The sequence below is a fragment of the Lactuca virosa genome, chromosome 1 (genome assembly GCF_052849685.1).
Source record: "Lactuca virosa cultivar CGN04683 chromosome 1, Lactuca_virosa_CGN04683_v6, whole genome shotgun sequence".
In the NCBI taxonomy this organism is placed as follows: domain Eukaryota; kingdom Viridiplantae; phylum Streptophyta; class Magnoliopsida; order Asterales; family Asteraceae; genus Lactuca; species Lactuca virosa.
Window position 1 is genome coordinate 262,314,237 of NC_136426.1, and position 17,264 is coordinate 262,331,500.

At 48.2% G+C, this 17,264-nt stretch overlaps 50 non-coding genes across 50 annotated transcripts; all 50 read left to right on the forward strand.

The window, feature by feature from the left end:
- The first annotated feature begins 123 nt into the window (after window positions 1–123).
- On the forward strand, window positions 124–242 carry LOC145155005 (5S ribosomal RNA). The gene has a single exon (XR_013735468.1). It is a non-coding gene; the product is annotated as a 5S ribosomal RNA (ribosomal RNA).
- A 230-nt stretch (window positions 243–472) lies between these two features.
- Window positions 473–591, forward strand: LOC145138878 (5S ribosomal RNA). The gene has a single exon (XR_013721773.1). It is a non-coding gene; the product is annotated as a 5S ribosomal RNA (ribosomal RNA).
- Window positions 592–816: 225 nt separating this feature from the next.
- LOC145152877 (5S ribosomal RNA) lies at window positions 817–935 on the forward strand. Its single transcript, XR_013733399.1, has one exon. It is a non-coding gene; the product is annotated as a 5S ribosomal RNA (ribosomal RNA).
- A 229-nt stretch (window positions 936–1,164) lies between these two features.
- Window positions 1,165–1,283, forward strand: LOC145135511 (5S ribosomal RNA). The gene has a single exon (XR_013719862.1). It is a non-coding gene; the product is annotated as a 5S ribosomal RNA (ribosomal RNA).
- Window positions 1,284–1,514: 231 nt separating this feature from the next.
- On the forward strand, window positions 1,515–1,633 carry LOC145138916 (5S ribosomal RNA). The gene has a single exon (XR_013721786.1). It is a non-coding gene; the product is annotated as a 5S ribosomal RNA (ribosomal RNA).
- A 218-nt stretch (window positions 1,634–1,851) lies between these two features.
- Window positions 1,852–1,970, forward strand: LOC145144533 (5S ribosomal RNA). The gene has a single exon (XR_013725546.1). It is a non-coding gene; the product is annotated as a 5S ribosomal RNA (ribosomal RNA).
- Window positions 1,971–2,205: 235 nt separating this feature from the next.
- LOC145144048 (5S ribosomal RNA) lies at window positions 2,206–2,324 on the forward strand. Its single transcript, XR_013725069.1, has one exon. It is a non-coding gene; the product is annotated as a 5S ribosomal RNA (ribosomal RNA).
- Window positions 2,325–2,550: 226 nt separating this feature from the next.
- Window positions 2,551–2,669, forward strand: LOC145152878 (5S ribosomal RNA). Its single transcript, XR_013733400.1, has one exon. It is a non-coding gene; the product is annotated as a 5S ribosomal RNA (ribosomal RNA).
- A 222-nt stretch (window positions 2,670–2,891) lies between these two features.
- LOC145146123 (5S ribosomal RNA) lies at window positions 2,892–3,010 on the forward strand. The gene has a single exon (XR_013727074.1). It is a non-coding gene; the product is annotated as a 5S ribosomal RNA (ribosomal RNA).
- Window positions 3,011–3,228: 218 nt separating this feature from the next.
- Window positions 3,229–3,347, forward strand: LOC145148117 (5S ribosomal RNA). The gene has a single exon (XR_013729015.1). It is a non-coding gene; the product is annotated as a 5S ribosomal RNA (ribosomal RNA).
- Window positions 3,348–3,572: 225 nt separating this feature from the next.
- Window positions 3,573–3,691, forward strand: LOC145152408 (5S ribosomal RNA). The gene has a single exon (XR_013732927.1). It is a non-coding gene; the product is annotated as a 5S ribosomal RNA (ribosomal RNA).
- Window positions 3,692–3,918: 227 nt separating this feature from the next.
- On the forward strand, window positions 3,919–4,037 carry LOC145145070 (5S ribosomal RNA). The gene has a single exon (XR_013726061.1). It is a non-coding gene; the product is annotated as a 5S ribosomal RNA (ribosomal RNA).
- Window positions 4,038–4,266: 229 nt separating this feature from the next.
- LOC145154190 (5S ribosomal RNA) lies at window positions 4,267–4,385 on the forward strand. Its single transcript, XR_013734675.1, has one exon. It is a non-coding gene; the product is annotated as a 5S ribosomal RNA (ribosomal RNA).
- Window positions 4,386–4,604: 219 nt separating this feature from the next.
- On the forward strand, window positions 4,605–4,723 carry LOC145147577 (5S ribosomal RNA). Its single transcript, XR_013728476.1, has one exon. It is a non-coding gene; the product is annotated as a 5S ribosomal RNA (ribosomal RNA).
- A 227-nt stretch (window positions 4,724–4,950) lies between these two features.
- Window positions 4,951–5,069, forward strand: LOC145146165 (5S ribosomal RNA). The gene has a single exon (XR_013727113.1). It is a non-coding gene; the product is annotated as a 5S ribosomal RNA (ribosomal RNA).
- Window positions 5,070–5,288: 219 nt separating this feature from the next.
- LOC145155907 (5S ribosomal RNA) lies at window positions 5,289–5,407 on the forward strand. The gene has a single exon (XR_013736335.1). It is a non-coding gene; the product is annotated as a 5S ribosomal RNA (ribosomal RNA).
- Window positions 5,408–5,637: 230 nt separating this feature from the next.
- LOC145155250 (5S ribosomal RNA) lies at window positions 5,638–5,756 on the forward strand. The gene has a single exon (XR_013735700.1). It is a non-coding gene; the product is annotated as a 5S ribosomal RNA (ribosomal RNA).
- A 226-nt stretch (window positions 5,757–5,982) lies between these two features.
- Window positions 5,983–6,101, forward strand: LOC145152879 (5S ribosomal RNA). Its single transcript, XR_013733401.1, has one exon. It is a non-coding gene; the product is annotated as a 5S ribosomal RNA (ribosomal RNA).
- Window positions 6,102–6,332: 231 nt separating this feature from the next.
- LOC145155640 (5S ribosomal RNA) lies at window positions 6,333–6,451 on the forward strand. The gene has a single exon (XR_013736069.1). It is a non-coding gene; the product is annotated as a 5S ribosomal RNA (ribosomal RNA).
- A 218-nt stretch (window positions 6,452–6,669) lies between these two features.
- Window positions 6,670–6,788, forward strand: LOC145147616 (5S ribosomal RNA). The gene has a single exon (XR_013728514.1). It is a non-coding gene; the product is annotated as a 5S ribosomal RNA (ribosomal RNA).
- Window positions 6,789–7,017: 229 nt separating this feature from the next.
- Window positions 7,018–7,136, forward strand: LOC145138966 (5S ribosomal RNA). Its single transcript, XR_013721801.1, has one exon. It is a non-coding gene; the product is annotated as a 5S ribosomal RNA (ribosomal RNA).
- A 231-nt stretch (window positions 7,137–7,367) lies between these two features.
- LOC145145029 (5S ribosomal RNA) lies at window positions 7,368–7,486 on the forward strand. Its single transcript, XR_013726022.1, has one exon. It is a non-coding gene; the product is annotated as a 5S ribosomal RNA (ribosomal RNA).
- Window positions 7,487–7,715: 229 nt separating this feature from the next.
- LOC145147195 (5S ribosomal RNA) lies at window positions 7,716–7,834 on the forward strand. Its single transcript, XR_013728106.1, has one exon. It is a non-coding gene; the product is annotated as a 5S ribosomal RNA (ribosomal RNA).
- Window positions 7,835–8,058: 224 nt separating this feature from the next.
- Window positions 8,059–8,177, forward strand: LOC145152410 (5S ribosomal RNA). The gene has a single exon (XR_013732929.1). It is a non-coding gene; the product is annotated as a 5S ribosomal RNA (ribosomal RNA).
- Window positions 8,178–8,407: 230 nt separating this feature from the next.
- Window positions 8,408–8,526, forward strand: LOC145155698 (5S ribosomal RNA). The gene has a single exon (XR_013736127.1). It is a non-coding gene; the product is annotated as a 5S ribosomal RNA (ribosomal RNA).
- Window positions 8,527–8,755: 229 nt separating this feature from the next.
- On the forward strand, window positions 8,756–8,874 carry LOC145139015 (5S ribosomal RNA). Its single transcript, XR_013721812.1, has one exon. It is a non-coding gene; the product is annotated as a 5S ribosomal RNA (ribosomal RNA).
- Window positions 8,875–9,103: 229 nt separating this feature from the next.
- LOC145148037 (5S ribosomal RNA) lies at window positions 9,104–9,222 on the forward strand. Its single transcript, XR_013728940.1, has one exon. It is a non-coding gene; the product is annotated as a 5S ribosomal RNA (ribosomal RNA).
- A 228-nt stretch (window positions 9,223–9,450) lies between these two features.
- LOC145139070 (5S ribosomal RNA) lies at window positions 9,451–9,569 on the forward strand. The gene has a single exon (XR_013721823.1). It is a non-coding gene; the product is annotated as a 5S ribosomal RNA (ribosomal RNA).
- Window positions 9,570–9,789: 220 nt separating this feature from the next.
- Window positions 9,790–9,908, forward strand: LOC145147578 (5S ribosomal RNA). Its single transcript, XR_013728477.1, has one exon. It is a non-coding gene; the product is annotated as a 5S ribosomal RNA (ribosomal RNA).
- A 227-nt stretch (window positions 9,909–10,135) lies between these two features.
- Window positions 10,136–10,254, forward strand: LOC145140274 (5S ribosomal RNA). The gene has a single exon (XR_013722125.1). It is a non-coding gene; the product is annotated as a 5S ribosomal RNA (ribosomal RNA).
- A 219-nt stretch (window positions 10,255–10,473) lies between these two features.
- Window positions 10,474–10,592, forward strand: LOC145144745 (5S ribosomal RNA). Its single transcript, XR_013725749.1, has one exon. It is a non-coding gene; the product is annotated as a 5S ribosomal RNA (ribosomal RNA).
- Window positions 10,593–10,823: 231 nt separating this feature from the next.
- Window positions 10,824–10,942, forward strand: LOC145148218 (5S ribosomal RNA). Its single transcript, XR_013729113.1, has one exon. It is a non-coding gene; the product is annotated as a 5S ribosomal RNA (ribosomal RNA).
- A 225-nt stretch (window positions 10,943–11,167) lies between these two features.
- Window positions 11,168–11,286, forward strand: LOC145152880 (5S ribosomal RNA). The gene has a single exon (XR_013733402.1). It is a non-coding gene; the product is annotated as a 5S ribosomal RNA (ribosomal RNA).
- A 232-nt stretch (window positions 11,287–11,518) lies between these two features.
- On the forward strand, window positions 11,519–11,637 carry LOC145155708 (5S ribosomal RNA). Its single transcript, XR_013736137.1, has one exon. It is a non-coding gene; the product is annotated as a 5S ribosomal RNA (ribosomal RNA).
- A 218-nt stretch (window positions 11,638–11,855) lies between these two features.
- Window positions 11,856–11,974, forward strand: LOC145145305 (5S ribosomal RNA). The gene has a single exon (XR_013726284.1). It is a non-coding gene; the product is annotated as a 5S ribosomal RNA (ribosomal RNA).
- Window positions 11,975–12,205: 231 nt separating this feature from the next.
- Window positions 12,206–12,324, forward strand: LOC145155507 (5S ribosomal RNA). Its single transcript, XR_013735943.1, has one exon. It is a non-coding gene; the product is annotated as a 5S ribosomal RNA (ribosomal RNA).
- Window positions 12,325–12,552: 228 nt separating this feature from the next.
- Window positions 12,553–12,671, forward strand: LOC145154868 (5S ribosomal RNA). The gene has a single exon (XR_013735336.1). It is a non-coding gene; the product is annotated as a 5S ribosomal RNA (ribosomal RNA).
- Window positions 12,672–12,902: 231 nt separating this feature from the next.
- LOC145140277 (5S ribosomal RNA) lies at window positions 12,903–13,021 on the forward strand. The gene has a single exon (XR_013722126.1). It is a non-coding gene; the product is annotated as a 5S ribosomal RNA (ribosomal RNA).
- Window positions 13,022–13,240: 219 nt separating this feature from the next.
- On the forward strand, window positions 13,241–13,359 carry LOC145144746 (5S ribosomal RNA). The gene has a single exon (XR_013725750.1). It is a non-coding gene; the product is annotated as a 5S ribosomal RNA (ribosomal RNA).
- Window positions 13,360–13,587: 228 nt separating this feature from the next.
- LOC145139869 (5S ribosomal RNA) lies at window positions 13,588–13,706 on the forward strand. The gene has a single exon (XR_013722021.1). It is a non-coding gene; the product is annotated as a 5S ribosomal RNA (ribosomal RNA).
- A 226-nt stretch (window positions 13,707–13,932) lies between these two features.
- Window positions 13,933–14,051, forward strand: LOC145152882 (5S ribosomal RNA). Its single transcript, XR_013733403.1, has one exon. It is a non-coding gene; the product is annotated as a 5S ribosomal RNA (ribosomal RNA).
- Window positions 14,052–14,281: 230 nt separating this feature from the next.
- Window positions 14,282–14,400, forward strand: LOC145139118 (5S ribosomal RNA). Its single transcript, XR_013721835.1, has one exon. It is a non-coding gene; the product is annotated as a 5S ribosomal RNA (ribosomal RNA).
- Window positions 14,401–14,618: 218 nt separating this feature from the next.
- Window positions 14,619–14,736, forward strand: LOC145148949 (5S ribosomal RNA). Its single transcript, XR_013729811.1, has one exon. It is a non-coding gene; the product is annotated as a 5S ribosomal RNA (ribosomal RNA).
- A 229-nt stretch (window positions 14,737–14,965) lies between these two features.
- On the forward strand, window positions 14,966–15,084 carry LOC145155524 (5S ribosomal RNA). The gene has a single exon (XR_013735959.1). It is a non-coding gene; the product is annotated as a 5S ribosomal RNA (ribosomal RNA).
- A 227-nt stretch (window positions 15,085–15,311) lies between these two features.
- On the forward strand, window positions 15,312–15,430 carry LOC145153869 (5S ribosomal RNA). Its single transcript, XR_013734360.1, has one exon. It is a non-coding gene; the product is annotated as a 5S ribosomal RNA (ribosomal RNA).
- Window positions 15,431–15,659: 229 nt separating this feature from the next.
- LOC145139177 (5S ribosomal RNA) lies at window positions 15,660–15,778 on the forward strand. The gene has a single exon (XR_013721847.1). It is a non-coding gene; the product is annotated as a 5S ribosomal RNA (ribosomal RNA).
- A 219-nt stretch (window positions 15,779–15,997) lies between these two features.
- On the forward strand, window positions 15,998–16,116 carry LOC145144088 (5S ribosomal RNA). Its single transcript, XR_013725108.1, has one exon. It is a non-coding gene; the product is annotated as a 5S ribosomal RNA (ribosomal RNA).
- A 225-nt stretch (window positions 16,117–16,341) lies between these two features.
- On the forward strand, window positions 16,342–16,460 carry LOC145139229 (5S ribosomal RNA). The gene has a single exon (XR_013721858.1). It is a non-coding gene; the product is annotated as a 5S ribosomal RNA (ribosomal RNA).
- Window positions 16,461–16,690: 230 nt separating this feature from the next.
- Window positions 16,691–16,809, forward strand: LOC145139672 (5S ribosomal RNA). Its single transcript, XR_013721970.1, has one exon. It is a non-coding gene; the product is annotated as a 5S ribosomal RNA (ribosomal RNA).
- Window positions 16,810–17,036: 227 nt separating this feature from the next.
- LOC145146607 (5S ribosomal RNA) lies at window positions 17,037–17,155 on the forward strand. Its single transcript, XR_013727543.1, has one exon. It is a non-coding gene; the product is annotated as a 5S ribosomal RNA (ribosomal RNA).
- Window positions 17,156–17,264: the final 109 nt, after the last annotated feature.

A 17,264-nucleotide genomic window follows, 5' to 3' on the forward strand; every position in this document is an offset into this window, starting at 1 on the left:
TCATGGTCTTCGTATTTTTGGAACGGAGCCGATCGGTCACGTGGGTCCCACGCCTCGCGTACGAAAACAAAGGAGGTTCTGCGTCTTTTAAGACATACAAGCAATAAGCATGGATAGTATTTCGGGTGCTATCATACCAGCACTAATGCACCGGATCCCATCAGAACTCCGCAGTTAAGCGTGCTTGGGCGAGAGTAGTACTAGGATGGGTGACCCCCTGGGAAGTTCTCGTGTTGCACCCCCCCCCCCCTTTTTCGTTGCCCGTTTGCGTTTTTTTAGATTTTACGTGCGTTTTTTTTTTGTTTTCTTTCTTGCTATTTCTATGCTCGGGTGGCCACCGCTTCATGGTTGATGGTTTTCGTATTTTTGGAACGGAGCCGATCGGTCACGTGGGTTCCACGCCTCGCGTACGAAAACAAAGGTGGTTCTGCGTCTTTTAAGACATAAAAGCAATAAGCATGGATAGTATTTCGGGTGCGATCATACCAGCACTAATGCACCGGATCCCATCAGAACTCTGCAGTTAAGCGTGCTTGGGCGAGAATAGTACTAGGATGGGTGACCCCCTGGGAAGTCCTCGTGTTGCACCCCCCTTTTTCGTTGTCCGTTTGCGTTTTTTTAGATTTTACGTGCGGTTTTTTTTGTTTTTTTTTTCTTGCTATTTCTATGCTCGGGTGGCCTCCGTTTCATGGTTCATGGTGTTCGTATTTTTGGAACGGAGCCGATCGGTCACGTGGGTCCCACGCCTCGCGTACGAAAACAAAGGAGGTTCTGCGTCTTTTAAGACATACAAACAATAAGCATGGACAGTATTTCGGGTGCGATCATACCAGCACTAATGCACCGGATCCCATCAGAACTCCGCAGTTAAGCGTGCTTGGGCGAGAGTAGTACTAGGATGGGTGACCCCATGGGAAGTCCTCGTGTTGCACCCCCCTTTTTCGTTGTCCGTTTGCGTTTTTTTAGATTTTACGTGCGGTTTTTTTTTGTTTTTTTTTCTTTCTTGCTATTTCTATGCTCGGGTGGCCTCCGCTTCATGGTTGATGGTCTTCGTATTTTTGGAACGGAGCTGATCGGTCACGTGGGTCCCACGCCTCGCGTACGAAAACAAAGGAGGTTCTGCGTCTTTTAAGACATACAAGCAATAAGCATGGATAGTATTTCGGGTGCGATCATACCAGCACTAATGCACCGGATCCCATCAGAACTCCGCAGTCAAGCGTGCTTGGGCGAGAATAGTACTAGGATGGGTGACCCCCTGGGAAGTCCTCGTGTTGCACCCCCCCTTTTTCGTTGTCCGTTTGCGTTTTTTTAGATTTTACGTGCGGTTTTTTTTTTGTTTTTTTTTCTTTCTTGCTATTTCTATGCTCGGGTGGCCTCCGCTTCATGGTTGATGGTTTTCGTATTTTTGGAACGGAGCCGATCGGTCACGTGGGTCCCACTCCTCGCGTACGAAAACAAAGGAGGTTCTGCGTCTTTTAAGACATAAAAGCAATAAGCATGGATAGTATTTCGGGTGCGATCATACCAGCACTAATGCACCGGATCCCATCAGAACTCCGCAGTTAAGCGTGCTTGGGCGAGAGTAGTACTAGGATGGGTGACCCCCTGGGAAGTCCTCGTGTTGCACCCCCCTTTTTCGTTGTCCGTTTGCGTTTTTTTAGATTTTACGTGCGGTTTTTTATCTTTCTTGCTATTTCTATGCTCGGGTGGCCTCCGCTTCATGGTTGATGGTTTTCGTATTTTTGGAACGGAGCCGATCGGTCACGTGGGTCCCACGCTTCGCGTACGAAAACAAAGGAGGTTCTGCGTCTTTTAAGTCATAAAAGCAATAAGCATGGATAGTATTTCGGGTGCTATCATACCAGCACTAATGCACCGGATCCCATCAGAACTCCGCAGTCAAGCGTGCTTGGGCGAGAGTAGTACTAGGATGGGTGACCCCCTGGGAAGTCCTCGTGTTGCACCCCCCCCCCCTTTTTCGTTGCCCGTTTGCGTTTTTTTAGATTTTACGTGCGGTTTTTTTTTTGTTTTTTTTTCTTTCTTGCTATTTCTATGCTCGGGTGGCCTCCCCTTCATGGTTGATGGTTTTCGTATTTTTGGAACGGAGCCGATCGGTCACGTGGGTTCCACGCCTCGCGTACGAAAACAAAGGAGGTTCTGCGTCTTTTAAGACATAAAAGCAATAAGCATGGATAGTATTTCGGGTGCGATCATACCAGCACTAATGCACCGGATCCCATCAGAACTCCGCAGTCAAGCGTGCTTGGGCGAGAATAGTACTAGGATGGGTGACCCCCTGGGAAGTCCTTGTGTTGCACCCCCCCTTTTTCGTTGTCCGTTTGCGTTTTTTTAGATTTTACGTGCGATTTTTTTTGTTTTTTTTTTCTTGCTATTTCTATGCTCGGGTGGCCTCCGTTTCATGGTTCATGGTCTTCGTATTTTTGGAACGGAGCCGATCGGTCACGTGGGTCCCACGCCTCGCGTACGAAAACAAAGGAGGTTCTGCGTCTTTTAAGACATACAAGCAATAAGCATGGACAGTATTTCGGGTGCGATCATACCAGCACTAATGCACCGGATCCCATCAGAACTCCGCAGTTAAGCGTGCTTGGGCGAGAGTAGTACTAGGATGGGTGACCCCATGGGAAGTCCTCGTGTTGCACCCCCCTTTTTCGTTGTCCGTTTGCGTTTTTTTAGATTTTACGTGCGGTTTTTTTTTTTTCTTTCTTGCTATTTCTATGCTCGGGTGGCCACCGCTTCATGGTTGATGGTTTTCGTATTTTTGGAACGGAGCCGATCGGTCACGTGGGTCCCACGCCTCGCGTACGAAAACAAAGGAGGTTCTGCGTCTTTTAAGACATAAAAGCAATAAGCATGGATAGTATTTCGGGTGCGATCATACCAGCACTAATGCACCGGATCCCATCAGAACTGCGCAGTTAAGCGTGCTTGGGCGAGAGTAGTACTAGGATGGGTGACCCCCTGGGAAGTCCTCGTGTTGCACCCCCTTTTTCGTTGTCCGTTTGCGTTTTTTTAGATTTTAAATGCGGTTTTTTTTTCTTTCTTGCTATTTCTATGCTCGGGTGGCCTCCGCTTCATGGTTGATGGTTTTCGTATTTTTGGAACGGTGCCGATCGGTCACGTGGGTCCCACGCCTCGCGTACGAAAACAAAGGAGGTTCTGCGTCTTTTAAGACATAAAAGCAATAAGCATGGATAGTATTTCGGGTGCTATCATACCAGCACTAATGCACCGGATCCCATCAGAACTCCGCAGTTAAGCGTGCTTGGGCGAGAATAGTACTAGGATGGGTGACCCCCTGGGATGTCCTCGTGTTGCACCCCCCCTTTTTCGTTGCCCGTTTGCGTTTTTTTAGATTTTACGTGCGGTTTTTTTTTGTTTTCTTTCTTGCTATTTCTATGCTCGGGTGGCCACCGCTTCATGGTTGATGGTTTTCGTATTTTTGGAACGGCGCCGATCGGTCACGTGGGTCCCACGCCTCGCGTACGAAAACAAAGGAGGTTCTGCGTCTTTTAAGAGATAAAAGCAATAAGCATCGATAGTATTTCGGGTGCGATCATACCAGCACTAATGCACCGGATCCCATCAGAACTCCGTAGTTAAGCGTGCTTGGGCGAGAGTAGTACTAGGATGGGTGACCCCCTGGGAAGTCCTCGTGTTGCACCCCCCCTTTTTCGTTGTCCGTTTGCGTTTTTTTAGATTTTACGTGCGGTTTTTTTTTTGTTTTTTTTTCTTGCTATTTCTATGCTCGGGTGGCCTCCGTTTCATGGTTCATGGTCTTCGTATTTTTGGAACGGAGCCGATCAGTCACGTGGGTCCCACGCCTCGCGTACGAAAACAAAGGAGGTTCTGTGTCTTTTAAGACATACAAGCAATAAGCATGGACAGTATTTCGGGTGCGATCATACCAGCACTAATGCCCCGGATCCCATCAGAACTCCGCAGTTAAGCGTGCGTGGGCGAGAGTAGTACTAGGATGGGTGACCCCATGGGAAGTCCTCGTGTTGCACCCCCCTTTTTCGTTGTCCGTTTGCGTTTTTTTTAGATTTTACGTGCGGTTTTTTTTTGTTTTTTTTCTTTCTTGCTATTTCTATGCTAGGGTGGCCTCCGCTTCATGGTTGATGGTCTTCGTATTTTTGGAACGGAGCCGATCGGTCACGTGGGTCCCACGCCTCGCGTACGAAAACAAAGGAGGTTCTGCGTCTTTTAAGACATACAAGCAATAAGCATGGATAGTATTTCGGGTGCGATCATACCAGCACTAATGCACCGGATCCCATCAGAACTCCGCAGTTAAGCGTGCTTGGGCGAGAGTAGTACTAGGATGGGTGACCACCTGGGAAGTCCTCGTGTTGCACCCCCCTTTTTCGTTGTCCGTTTGCGTTTTTTTAGATTTTACGTGCGGTTTTTTTTTCTTTCTTGCTATTTCTATGCTCGGGTGGCCTCCGCTTCATGGTTGATGGTTTTCGTATTTTTGGAACGGAGCCGATCGGTCACGTGGGTCCCACGCTTCGCGTACGAAAACAAAGGAGGTTCTGCGTCTTTTAAGACATAAAAGCAATAAGCATGGATAGTATTTCGGGTGCTATCATACCAGCACTAATGCACCGGATCCCATCAGAACTCCGCAGTTAAGCGTGCTTGGGCGAGAGTAGTACTAGGATGTGTGACCCCCTGGGAAGTCCTCGTGTTGCACCCCCCCCCTTTTTCGTTGCCCGTTTGCGTTTTTTTAGATTTTACGTGCGGTTTTTTTTTGTTTTCTTTCTTGCTATTTCTATGCTCGGGTGGCCACCGCTTCATGGTTGATGGTTTTCGTATTTTTGGAACGGAGCCGATCGGTCACGTGCGTCCCACGCCTCGCGTACGAAAACAAAGGAGGTTCTGCGTCTTTTAAGACATAAAAGCAATAAGCATGGATAGTATTTCGGGTGCGATCATACCAGCACTAATGCACCGGATCCCATCAGAACTCCGCAATTAAGCGTGCTTGGGCGAGAGTAGTACTAGGATGGGTGACCCCCTGGGAAGTCTTCGTGTTGCACCCCCCTTTTTCGTTGTCCGTTTGCGTTTTTTTAGATTTTACGTGCGGTTTTTTTTTCTTTCTTGCTATTTCTATGCTCGGGTGGCCTCCGCTTCGTGGTTGATGGTTTTCGTATTTTTGGAACGGAGCCGATCGGTCACGTGGGTCCCACGCCTCGCGTACGAAAACAAAGGAGGTTCTGCGTCTTTTAAGACATAAAAGCAATAAGCATGGATAGTATTTTGGGTGCTATCATACCAGCACTAATGCACCGGATCCCATCAGAACTCCGCAGTTAAGCGTGCTTGGGCGAGAGTAGTACTAGGATGGGTGACCCCCTGGGAAGTCCTCGTGTTGCACCCCCCCCCCCCTTTTTCGTTGCCCGTTTGCGTTTTTTTAGATTTTACGTGCGGTTTTTTTTTGTTTTCTTTCTTGCTATTTCTATGCTCGGGTGGCCACCGCTTCATGGTTGATGGTTTTCGTATTTTTGGAACGGCGCCAATCGGTCACGTGGGTCCCACGCCTCGCGTACGAAAACAAAGGAGGTTCTGCGTCTTTTAAGAGATAAAAGCAATAAGCATGGATAGTATTTCGGGTGCGATCATACCAGCACTAATGCACCGGATCCCATCAGAACTCCGCAGTTAAGCGTGCTTGGGCGAGAGTAGTACTAGGATGGGTGACCCCCTGTGAAGTCCTCGTGTTGCACCCTCCCTTTTTCGTTGTCCGTTTGCGTTTTTTTAGATTTTACGTGCGGTTTTTTTTGTTTTTTTTTTCTTGCTATTTCTATGCTCGGGTGGCCTCCGTTTCATGGTTCATGGTCTTCGTATTTTTGGAACGGAGCCGATCGGTCACGTGGGTCCCACGCCTCGCGTACGAAAACAAAGGAGGTTCTGTGTCTTTTAAGACATACAAGCAATAAGCATGGACAGTATTTCGGGTGCGATCATACCAGCACTAATGCACCGGATCCCATCAGAACTCCGCAGTTAAGCGTGCTTGGGCGAGAGTAGTACTAGGATGGGTGACCCCATGGGAAGTCCTCGTGTTGCACCCCCCTATTTTTCGTTGTCCGTTTGCGTTTTTTTAGATTTTACGTGCGGTTTTTTTTTGTTTTTTTTTCTTTCTTGCTATTTCTATGCTCGGGTGGCCACCGCTTCATGGTTGATGGTTTTCGTATTTTTGGAACGGAGCCGATCGGTCACGTGGGTCCCACGCCTCGCGTACGAAAACAAAGGAGGTTCTGCGTCTTTTAAGACATAAAAGCAATAAGCATGGATAGTATTTCGGGTGCGATCATACCAGCACTAATGCACCGGATCCCATCAGAACTCCGCAGATAAGCGTGCTTGGGCGAGAGTAGTACTAGGATGGGTGACCCCCTGGGAAGTCCTCGTGTTGCACCCCCTTTTTCGTTGTCCGTTTGCGTTTTTTTAGATTTTACGTGCGGTTTTTTTTTCTTTCTTGCTATTTCTATGCTCGGGTGGCCTCCGCTTCATGGTTGATGGTTTTCGTATTTTTGGAACGGAGCCGATCGGTCACGTGGGTCCCACGCCTCGCGTACGAAAACAAAGGAGGTTCTGCGTCTTTTAAGACATAAAAGCAATAAGCATGGATAGTATTTTGGGTGCTATCATACCAGCACTAATGCACCGGATCCCATCAGAATTCCGCAGTTAAGCGTGCTTGGGCGAGAGTAGTACTAGGATGGGTGACCCCCTAGGAAGTCCTCGTGTTGCACCCCCCCCCCCTTTTTCGTTGCCCGTTTGCGTTTTTTTAGATTTTACGTGCGGTTTTTTTTTGTTTTCTTTCTTGCTATTTCTATGCTCGGGTGGCCACCGCTTCATGGTTGATGGTTTTCGTATTTTTGGAACGGCGCCGATCGATCACGTGGGTCCCACGCCTCGCGTACGAAAACAAAGGAGGTTCTGCGTCTTTTAAGAGATAAAAGCAATAAGCATGGATAGTATTTCGGGTGCGATCATACCAGCACTAATGCACCGGATCCCATCAGAACTCCGCAGTTAAGCGTGCTTGGGCGAGAGTAGTACTAGGATGGGTGACCCCCTGGGAAGTCCTCGTGTTGCACCCCCCCCCCCTTTTTCGTTGTCCGTTTGCGTTTTTTTAGATTTTACGTGCGGTTTTTTTTGTTTTTTTTTTTCTTGCTATTTCTATGCTCGGGTGGCCTCCGTTTCATGGTTCATGGTCTTCGTATTTTTGGAACGGAGCCGATCGGTCACGTGGGTCCCACGCCTCGCGTACGAAAACAAAGGAGGTTCTGTGTCTTTTAAGACATACAAGCAATAAGCATGGACAGTATTTCGGGTGCGATCATACCAACACTAATGCACCGGATCCCATCAGAACTCCGCAGTTAAGCGTGCTTGGGCGAGAGTAGTACTAGGATGGGTGACCCCATGGGAAGTCCTCGTGTTGCACTCCCCCTTTTTCGTTGTCCGTTTGCGTTTTTTTAGATTTTACGTGCGGTTTTTTTTGTTTTTTTTTCTTTCTTGCTATTTCTATGCTCGGGTGGCCACCGCTTCATGGTTGATGGTTTTCGTATTTTTGGAACGGAGCCGATCGGTCACGTGGGTCCCACGCCTCGCGTACGAAAACAAAGGAGGTTCTGCGTCTTTTAAGACATAAAAGCAATAAGCATGGATAGTATTTCGGGTGCTATCATACCAGCACTAATGCACCGGATCCCATCAGAACTCCGCAGTTAAGCGTGCTTGGGCGAGAGTAGTACTAGGATGGGTGACCCCCTGGGATGTCCTCGTGTTGCACCCCCCCTTTTTCGTTGCCCGTTTGCGTTTTTTTAGATTTTACGTGCGGTTTTTTTTGTTTTCTTTCATGCTATTTCTATGCTCGGGTGGCCACCGCTTCATGGTTGATGGTTTTCGTATTTTTGGAACGGCGCCGATCGGTCACGTGGGTCCCACGCCTCGCGTACGAAAACAAAGGAGGTTCTGCGTCTTTTAAGAGATAAAAGCAATAAGCATGGACAGAATTTCGGGTGCGATCATACCAGCACTAATGCACCGGATCCCATCAGAACTCCGTAGTTAAGCGTGCTTGGGCGAGAGTAGTACTAGGATGGGTGACCCCCTGGGAAGTCCTCGTGTTGCACCCCCCCCCTTTTTCGTTGTCCGTTTGCGTTTTTTTAGATTTTACGTGCGGTTTTTTTTTTGTTTTTTTTTTCTTGCTATTTCTATGCTCGGGTGGCCTCCGTTTCATGGTTCATGGTCTTCGTATTTTTGGAACGGAGCCGATCGGTCACGTGGGTCCCACGCCTCGCGTACGAAAACAAAGGAGGTTCTGTGTCTTTTAAGACATACAAGCAATAAGCATGGACAGTATTTCGGGTGCGATCATACCAGCACTAATGCACCGGATCCCATCAGAACTCCGCAGTTAAGCGTGCGTGGGCGAGAGTAGTACTAGGATGGGTGACCCCATGGGAAGTCCTCGTGTTGCACCCCCCTTTTTCGTTGTCCGTTTGCGTTTTTTTAGATTTTACGTGCGGTTTTTTTTTGTTTTTTTTTCTTTCTTGCTATTTCTATGCTAGGGTGGCCTCCGCTTCATGGTTGATGGTCTTCGTATTTTTGGAACGGAGCCGATCGGTCACGTGGGTCCCACGCCTCGCGTACGAAAACAAAGGAGGTTCTGCATCTTTTAAGACATACAAGCAATAAGCATGGATAGTATTTCGGGTGCGATCATACCAGCACTAATGCACCGGATCCCATCAGAACTCCGCAGTTAAGCGTGCTTGGGCGAGAGTAGTACTAGGATGGGTGACCCCCTGGGAAGTCCTCGTGTTGCACCCCCCTTTTTCGTTGTCCGTTTGCGTTTTTTTAGATTTTACGTGCGGTTTTTTTTTGTTTTTTTTTCTTTCTTGCTATTTCTATGCTCGGGTGGCCTTCGTTTCATGGTTCATGGTCTTCGTATTTTTGGAACGGAGCCGATCGGTCACGTGGGTCCCACGCCTCGCGTACGAAAACAAAGGAGGTTCTGCGTCTTTTAAGACATACAAGCAATAAGCATGGATAGTATTTCGGGGGCGATCATACCAGCACTAATGCACCGGATCCCATCAGAACTTCGCAGTTAAGCGTGCTTGGGTGAGAGTAGTACTAGGATGGGTGACCCCCTGGGAAGTCCTCGTGTTGCACCCCCCTTTTTCGTTGTCCGTTTGCGTTTTTTTAGATTTTACGTGCGGTTTTTTTTTGTTTTTTTTCTTTCTTGCTATTTCTATGCTCGGGTGGCCTCCGCTTCATGGTTGATGGTTTTCGTATTTTTGGAACGGAGCCGATCGGTCACGTGGGTTCCACGCCTCGCGTACGAAAACAAAGGAGGTTCTGCGTCTTTTAAGACATAAAAGCAATAAGCATGGATAGTATTTCGGGTGCGATCATACCAGCACTAATGCACCGGATCCCATCAGAACTCCGCAGTTAAGCGTGCTTGGGCGAGAGTAGTACTAGGATGGGTGACCCCCTGGGAAGTCCTCGTGTTGCACCCCCCTTTTTCGTTGTCCGTTTGCGTTTTTTTAGATTTTACGTGCGGTTTTTTTTTTCTTTCTTGCTATTTCTATGCTCGGGTGGCCTCCGCTTCATGGTTGATGGTTTTCGTATTTTTGGAACGGAGCCGATCGGTCACGTGGGTCCCACGCTTCGCGTACGAAAACAAAGGAGGTTCTGCGTCTTTTAAGACATAAAAGCAATAAGCATGGATAGTATTTCGGGTGCTATCATACCAGCACTAATGCACCGGATCCCATCAGAACTCCGCAGTTAAGCGTGCTTGGGCGAGAGTAGTACTAGGATGTGTGACCCCCTGGGAAGTCCTCGTGTTGCACCCCCCCCTTTTTCGTTGCCCGTTTGCGTTTTTTTAGATTTTACATGCGGTTTTTTTTTTGTTTTCTTTCTTGCTATTTCTATGCTCGGGTGGCCACCGCTTCATGGTTGATGGTTTTCGTATTTTTGGAACGGTGCCGATCGGTCACGTGCGTCCCACGCCTCGCGTACGAAAACAAAGGAGGTTCTGCGTCTTTTAAGACATAAAAGCAATAAGCATGGATAGTATTTCGGGTGCGATCATACCAGCACTAATGCACCGGATCCCATCAGAACTCCGCAATTAAGCGTGCTTGGGCGAGAGTAGTACTAGGATGGGTGACCCCCTGGGAAGTCCTCGTGTTGCACCCCCCTTTTTCGTTGTCCGTTTGCGTTTTTTTAGATTTTACGTGCAGTTTTTTTTTCTTTCTTGCTATTTCTATGCTCGGGTGGCCTCCGCTTCATGGTTGATGGTTTTCGTATTTTTGGAACGGAGCCGATCGGTCACGTGGGTCCCACGCCTCGCGTACGAAAACAAAGGAGGTTCTGCGTCTTTTAAGACATAAAAGCAATAAGCATAGATAGTATTTTGGGTGCTATCATACCAGCACTAATGCACCGGATCCCATCAGAACTCCGCAGTTAAGCGTGCGTGGGCGAGAGTAGTACTAGGATGGGTGACCCCCTGGGAAGTCCTCGTGTTGCACCCCCCCCCCCCCCTTTTTCGTTGCCCGTTTGCGTTTTTTTAGATTTTACGTGCGGTTTTTTTTTGTTTTCTTTCTTGCTATTTCTATGCTCGGGTGGCCACCGCTTCATGGTTGATGGTTTCGTATTTTTGGAACGGCGCCGATCGGTCACGTGGGTCCCACGCCTCGCGTACGAAAACAAAGGAGGTTCTGCGTCTTTTAAGAGATAAAAGCAATAAGCATGGATAGTATTTCGGGTGCGATCATACCAGCACTAATGCACCGGATCCCATCAGAACTCCGCAGTTAAGCGTGCTTGGGCGAGAGTAGTACTAGAATGGGTGACCCCCTGGGAAGTCCTCTTTTTGCACCCCCCCTTTTTCGTTGTCCGTTTGCGTTTTTTTAGATTTTACGTGCGGTTTTTTTTGTTTTTTTTTCTTGCTATTTCTATGCTCGGGTGGCCTCCGTTTCATGGTTCATGGTCTTCGTATTTTTGGAACGGAGCCGATCGGTCACGTGGGTCCCACGCCTCGCGTACGAAAACAAAGGAGGTTCTGTGTCTTTTAAGACATACAAGCAATAAGCATGGACAGTATTTCGGGTGCGATCATACCAGCACTAATGCACCGGATCCCATCAGAACTCCGCAGTTAAGCGTGCTTGGGCGAGAGTAGTACTAGGATGGGTGACCCCATGGGAAGTCCTCGTGTTGCACCCCCCCTATTTTTCGTTGTCCGTTTGCGTTTTTTTAGATTTTACGTGCGGTTTTTTTTTGTTTTTTTTTCTTTCTTGCTATTTCGATGGTCGGGTGGCCACCGCTTCATGGTTGATGGTTTTCGTATTTTTGGAACGGAGCCGATCGGTCACGTGGGTCCCACGCCTCGCGTACGAAAACAAAGGAGGTTCTGCGTCTTTTAAGACATAAAAGCAATAAGCATGGATAGTATTTTGGGTGCGATCATACCAGCACTAATGCACCGGATCCCATCAGAACTCCGCAGTTAAGCGTGCTTGGGCGAGAGTAGTATTAGGATGGGTGACCCCCTGGGAAGTCCTCGTGTTGCACCCCCTTTTTCGTTGTCCGTTTGCGTTTTTTTAGATTTTACGTGCGGTTTTTTTTTCTTTCTTGCTATTTCTATGCTCGGGTGGCCTCCGCTTCATGGTTGATGGTTTTCGTATTTTTGGAACGGAGCCGATCGGTCACGTGGCTCCCACGCCTCGCGTACGAAAACAAAGGAGGTTCTGCGTCTTTTAAGACATAAAAGCAATAAGCATGGATAGTATTTTGGGTGCTATCATACCAGCACTAATGCACCAGATCCCATCAGAACTCCGCAGTTAAGCGTGCTTGGGCGAGAGTAGTACTAGGATGGGTGACCCCCTGGGAAGTCCTCGTGTTGCACCCCCCCCCCCCCTTTTTCGTTGTCCGTTTGCGTTTTTTTAGATTTTACGTGCGGTTTTTTTTTGTTTTCTTTCTTGCTATTTCTATGCTCGGGTGGCCACCGCTTCATGGTTGATGGTTTTCGTATTTTTGGAACGGCGCCGATCGGTCACGTGTGTCCCACGCCTCGCGTACGAAAACAAAGGAGGTTCTGCGTCTTTTAAGAGATAAAAGCAATAAGCATGGATAGTATTTCGGGTGCGATCATACCAGCACTAATGCACCGGATCCCATCAGAACTCCGCAGTTAAGCGTGCTTGGGCGAGAGTAGTACTAGGATGGGTGACCCCCTGGGAAGTCCTCGGGTTGCACCCCCCCCCTTTTTCGTTGTCCGTTTTCGTTTTTTTAGATTTTACGTGCGGTTTTTTTTGTTTTTTTTTTCTTGCTATTTCTATGCTCGGGTGGCCTCCGTTTCATGGTTCATGCTCTTCGTATTTTTGGAATGGAGCCGATCGGTCACGTGGGTCCCACGCCTCGCGTACGAAAACAAAGGAGGTTCTGTGTCTTTTAAGACATACAAGCAATAAGCATGGACAGTATTTCGGGTGCGATCATACCAGCACTAATGCACCGGATCCCATCAGAACTCCGCAGTTAAGCGTGCTTGGGCGAGAGTAGTACTAGGATGGGTGACCCTATGGGAAGTCCTCGTGTTGCACTCCCCCTTTTTCGTTGTCCGTTTGCGTTTTTTTAGATTTTACGTGCGGTTTTTTTTTTTGTTTTTTTTCTTTCTTGCTATTTCTATGCTCGGGTGGCCACCGCTTCATGGTTGATGGTTTTCGTATTTTTGGAACGGAGCCGATCGGTCACGTGGGTCCCACGCCTCGCGTACGAAAACAAAGGAGGTTCTGCGTCTTTTAAGAGATAAAAGCAATAAGCATGGATAGTATTTCGGGTGCGATCATACCAGCACTAATGCACCGGATCCCATCAGAACTCCGCAATTAAGCGTGCTTGGGCGAGAGTAGTACTAGGATGGGTGACCCCCTGGGAAGTCCTCGTGTTGCACCCCCCTTTTTCGTTGTCCGTTTGCGTTTTTTTAGATTTTACGTGCGGTTTTTTTTTCTTTCTTGCTATTTCTATGCTCGGGTGGCCTCCGCTTCATGGTTGATGGTTTTCGTATTTTTGGAACGGAGCCGATCGGTCACGTGGGTCCCACGCCTCGCGTACGAAAACAAAGGAGGTTCTGCGTCTTTTAAGACATAAAAGCAATAAGCATGGATAGTATTTTGGGTGCTATCATACCAGCACTAATGCACCGGATCCCATCAGAACTCCGCAGTTAAGCGTGCGTGGGCGAGAGTAGTACTAGGATGGGTGACCCCCTGGGAAGTCCTCGTGTTGCACCCCCCCCCCTTTTTCGTTGCCCGTTTGCGTTTTTTTAGATTTTACGTGCGGTTTTTTTTTGTTTTCTTTCTTGCTATTTCTATGCTCGGGTGGCCACCGCTTCATGGTTGATGGTTTTCGTATTTTTGGAACGGCGCCGATCGGTCACGTGGGTCCCACGCCTCGCGTACGAAAACAAAGGAGGTTCTGCGTCTTTTAAGAGATAAAAGCAATAAGCATGGATAGTATTTCGGGTGCGATCATACCAGCAGTAATGCACCGGATCCCATCAGAACTCCGCAGTTAAGCGTGCTTGGGCGAGAGTAGTACTAGGATGGGTGACCCCCTGGGAAGTCCTCGTGTTGCACCCCCCCTTTTTCGTTGTCCGTTTGCGTTTTTTTAGATTTTACGTGCGGTTTTTTTTGTTTTTTTTTTCTTGCTATTTCTATGCTCGGGTGGCCTCCGTTTCATGGTTCATGGTCTTCGTATTTTTGGAACGGAGCCGATCGGTCACGTGGGTCCCACGCCTCGCGTACGAAAACAAAGGAGGTTCTGTGTCTTTTAAGACATACAAGCAATAAGCATGGACAGTATTTCGGGTGCGATCATACCAGCACTAATGCACCGGATCCCATCAGAACTCCGCAGTTAAGCGTGCTTGGGCGAGAGTAGTACTAGGATGGGTGACCCCATGGGAAGTCCTCGTGTTGCACCCCCCTATTTTTCGTTGTCCGTTTGCGTTTTTTTAGATTTTACGTGCGGTTTTTTTTGTTTTTTTTTCTTTCTTGCTGTTTCGATGCTCGGGTGGCCACCGCTTCTTGGTTGATGGTTTTCGTATTTTTGGAACGGAGCCGATCGGTCACGTGGGTCCCACGCCTCGCGTACGAAAACAAAGGAGGTTCTGCGTCTTTTAAGACATAAAAGCAATAAGCATGGATAGTATTTTGGGTGCGATCATACCAGCACTAATGCACCGGATCCCATCAGAACTCCGCAGTTAAGCGTGCTTGGGCGAGAGTAGTACTAGGATGGGTGACCCCCTGGGAAGTCCTCGTGTTGCACCCCTTTTTTCGTTGTCCGTTTGCGTTTTTTTAGATTTTACGTGCGGTTTTTTTTTCTTTCTTGCTATTTCTATGCTCGGGTGGCCTCCGCTTCATGGTTGATGGTTTTCGTATTTTTGGAACGGAGCCGATCGGTCACGTGGCTCCCACGCCTCGCGTACGAAAACAAAGGAGGTTCTGCGTCTTTTAAGACATAAAAGCAATAAGCATGGATAGTATTTTGGGTGCTATCATACCAGCACTAATGCACCGGATCCATCAGAACTCCGCAGTTAAGCGTGCTTGGGCGAGAGTAGTACTAGGATGGGTGACCCCCTGGGAAGTCCTCGTGTTGCACCCCCCCCCCCTTTTTCGTTGCCCGTTTGCGTTTTTTTAGATTTTACGTGCGGTTTTTTTTTGTTTTCTTTCTTGCTATTTCTATGCTCGGGTGGCCACCGCTTCATGGTTGATGGTTTTCGTATTTTTGGAACGGCGCCGATCGGTCACGTGTGTCCCACGCCTCGCGTACGAAAACAAAGGAGGTTCTGCGTCTTTTAAGAGATAAAAGCAATAAGCATGGATAGTATTTCGGGTGCGATCATACCAGCACTAATGCACCGGAACCCATCAGAACTCCGCAGTTAAGCGTGCTTGGGCGAGAGTAGTACTAGGATGGGTGACCCCCTGGGAAGTCCTCGTGTTGCACCCCCCCCCTTTTTCGTTGTCCGTTTGCGTTTTTTTAGATTTTACGTGCGGTTTTTTTTGTTTTTTTTTCTTGCTATTTCTATGCTCGGGTGGCCTCCGTTTCATGGTTCATGCTCTTCGTATTTTTGGAATGGAGCCGATCGGTCACGTGGGTCCCACGCCTCGCGTACGAAAACAAAGGAGGTTTTGTGTCTTTTAAGACATACAAGCAATAAGCATGGACAGTATTTCGGGTGCGATCATACCAGCACTAATGCACCGGATCCCATCAGAACTCCGCAGTTAAGCGTGCTTGGGCGAGAGTAGTACTAGGATGGGTGACCCCATGGGAAGTCCTCGTGTTGCACTCCCCCTTTTTCGTTGTCCGTTTGCGTTTTTTTAGATTTTACGTGCGGTTTTTTTTTGTTTTTTTTCTTTCTTGCTATTTCTATGCTCGGGTGGCCACCGCTTCATGGTTGATGGTTTTCGTATTTTTGGAACGGAGCCGATCGGTCACGTGGGTCCCACGCCTCGCGTACGAAAACAAAGGAGGTTCTGCGTCTTTTAAGACATAAAAGCAATAAGCATGGATAGTATTTCGGGTGCGATCATACCAGCACTAATGCACCGGATCCCATCAGAACTCCGCAGTTAAGCGTGCTTGGGCGAGAGTAGTACTAGGATGGGTGACCCCCTGGGAAGTCCTCGTGTTGCACCCCCTTTTTCGTTGTCCGTTTGCGTTTTTTTAGATTTTACGTGCGGTTTTTTTTTCTTTCTTGCTATTTCTATGCTCGGGGTGGCCTCCGCTTCATGGTTGATGGTTTTCGTATTTTTGGAACGGAGCCGATCGGTCACGTGGGTCCCACGCCTCGCGTACGAAAACAAAGGAGGTTCTGCGTCTTTTAAGACATAAAAGCAATAAGCATGGATAGTATTTCGGGTGCGATCATACCAGCACTAATGCACCGGATCCCATCAGAACTCCGCAGTTAAGCGTGCTTGGGCGAGAGTAGTACTAGGATGGGTGACCCCCTGGGATGTCCTCGTGTTGCACCCCCCCTTTTTCGTTGCCCGTTTGCGTTTTTTTAGATTTTACGTGCGGTTTTTTTTTGTTTTCTTTCTTGCTATTTCTATGCTCGGGTGGCCACCGCTTCATGGTTGATGGTTTTCGTATTTTTGGAACGGCGCCGATCGGTCACGTGGGTCCCACGCCTCGCGTACGAAAACAAAGGAGGTTCTGCGTCTTTTAAGAGATAAAAGCAATAAGCATGGATAGTATTTCGGGTGCGATCATACCAGCACTAATGCACCGGATCCCATCAGAACTCCGCAGTTAAGCGTGCTTGGGCGAGAGTAGTACTAGGATGGGTGACCCCCTGGGAAGTCCTCGTGTTGCACCCCCCCCCCCCTTTTTCGTTGCCCGTTTGCGTTTTTTTAGATTTTACGTGCGGTTTTTTTTTGTTTTCTTTCTTGCTATTTCTATGCTCGGGTGGCCACCGCTTCATGGTTGATGGTTTTCGTATTTTTGGAACGGCGCCGATCGGTCACGTGGGTCCCACGCCTCGCGTACGAAAACAAAGGAGGTTCTGCGTCTTTTAAGAGATAAAAGCAATAAGCATGGATAGTATTTCAGGTGTGATCATACCAGCACTAATGCACCGGATCCCATCAGAACTCCGCAGTTAAGCGTGCTTGGGCGAGAGTAGTACTAGGATGGGTGACCCCCTGGGAAGTCCTCGTGTTGCACCCCCCCCTTTTTCGTTGTCCGTTTGCGTTTTTTTAGATTTTACGTGCGGTTTTTTTTGTTTTTTTTTTCTTGCTATTTCTATGCTCGGGTGGCCTCCGTTTCATGGTTCATGGTCTTCGTATTTTTGGAACGGAGCCGATCGGTCACGTGGGTCCCACGCCTCGCGTACGAAAACAAAGGAGGTTCTGTGTCTTTTAAGACATACAAGCAATAAGCATGGACAGTATTTCGGGTGCGATCATACCAGCACTAATGCACCGGATCGCATCAGAACTCTGCAGTTAAGCGTGCTTGGGCGAGAGTAGTACTAGGATGGGTGACCCCATGGGAAGTCCTCGTGTTGCACTCCCCCTTTTTCGTTGTCCGTTTGCGTTTTTTTAGATTTTACGTGCGGTTTTTTTTTGTTTTTTTTCTTTCTTGCTATTTCTATGCTCGGGTGGCCACCGCTTCATGGTTGA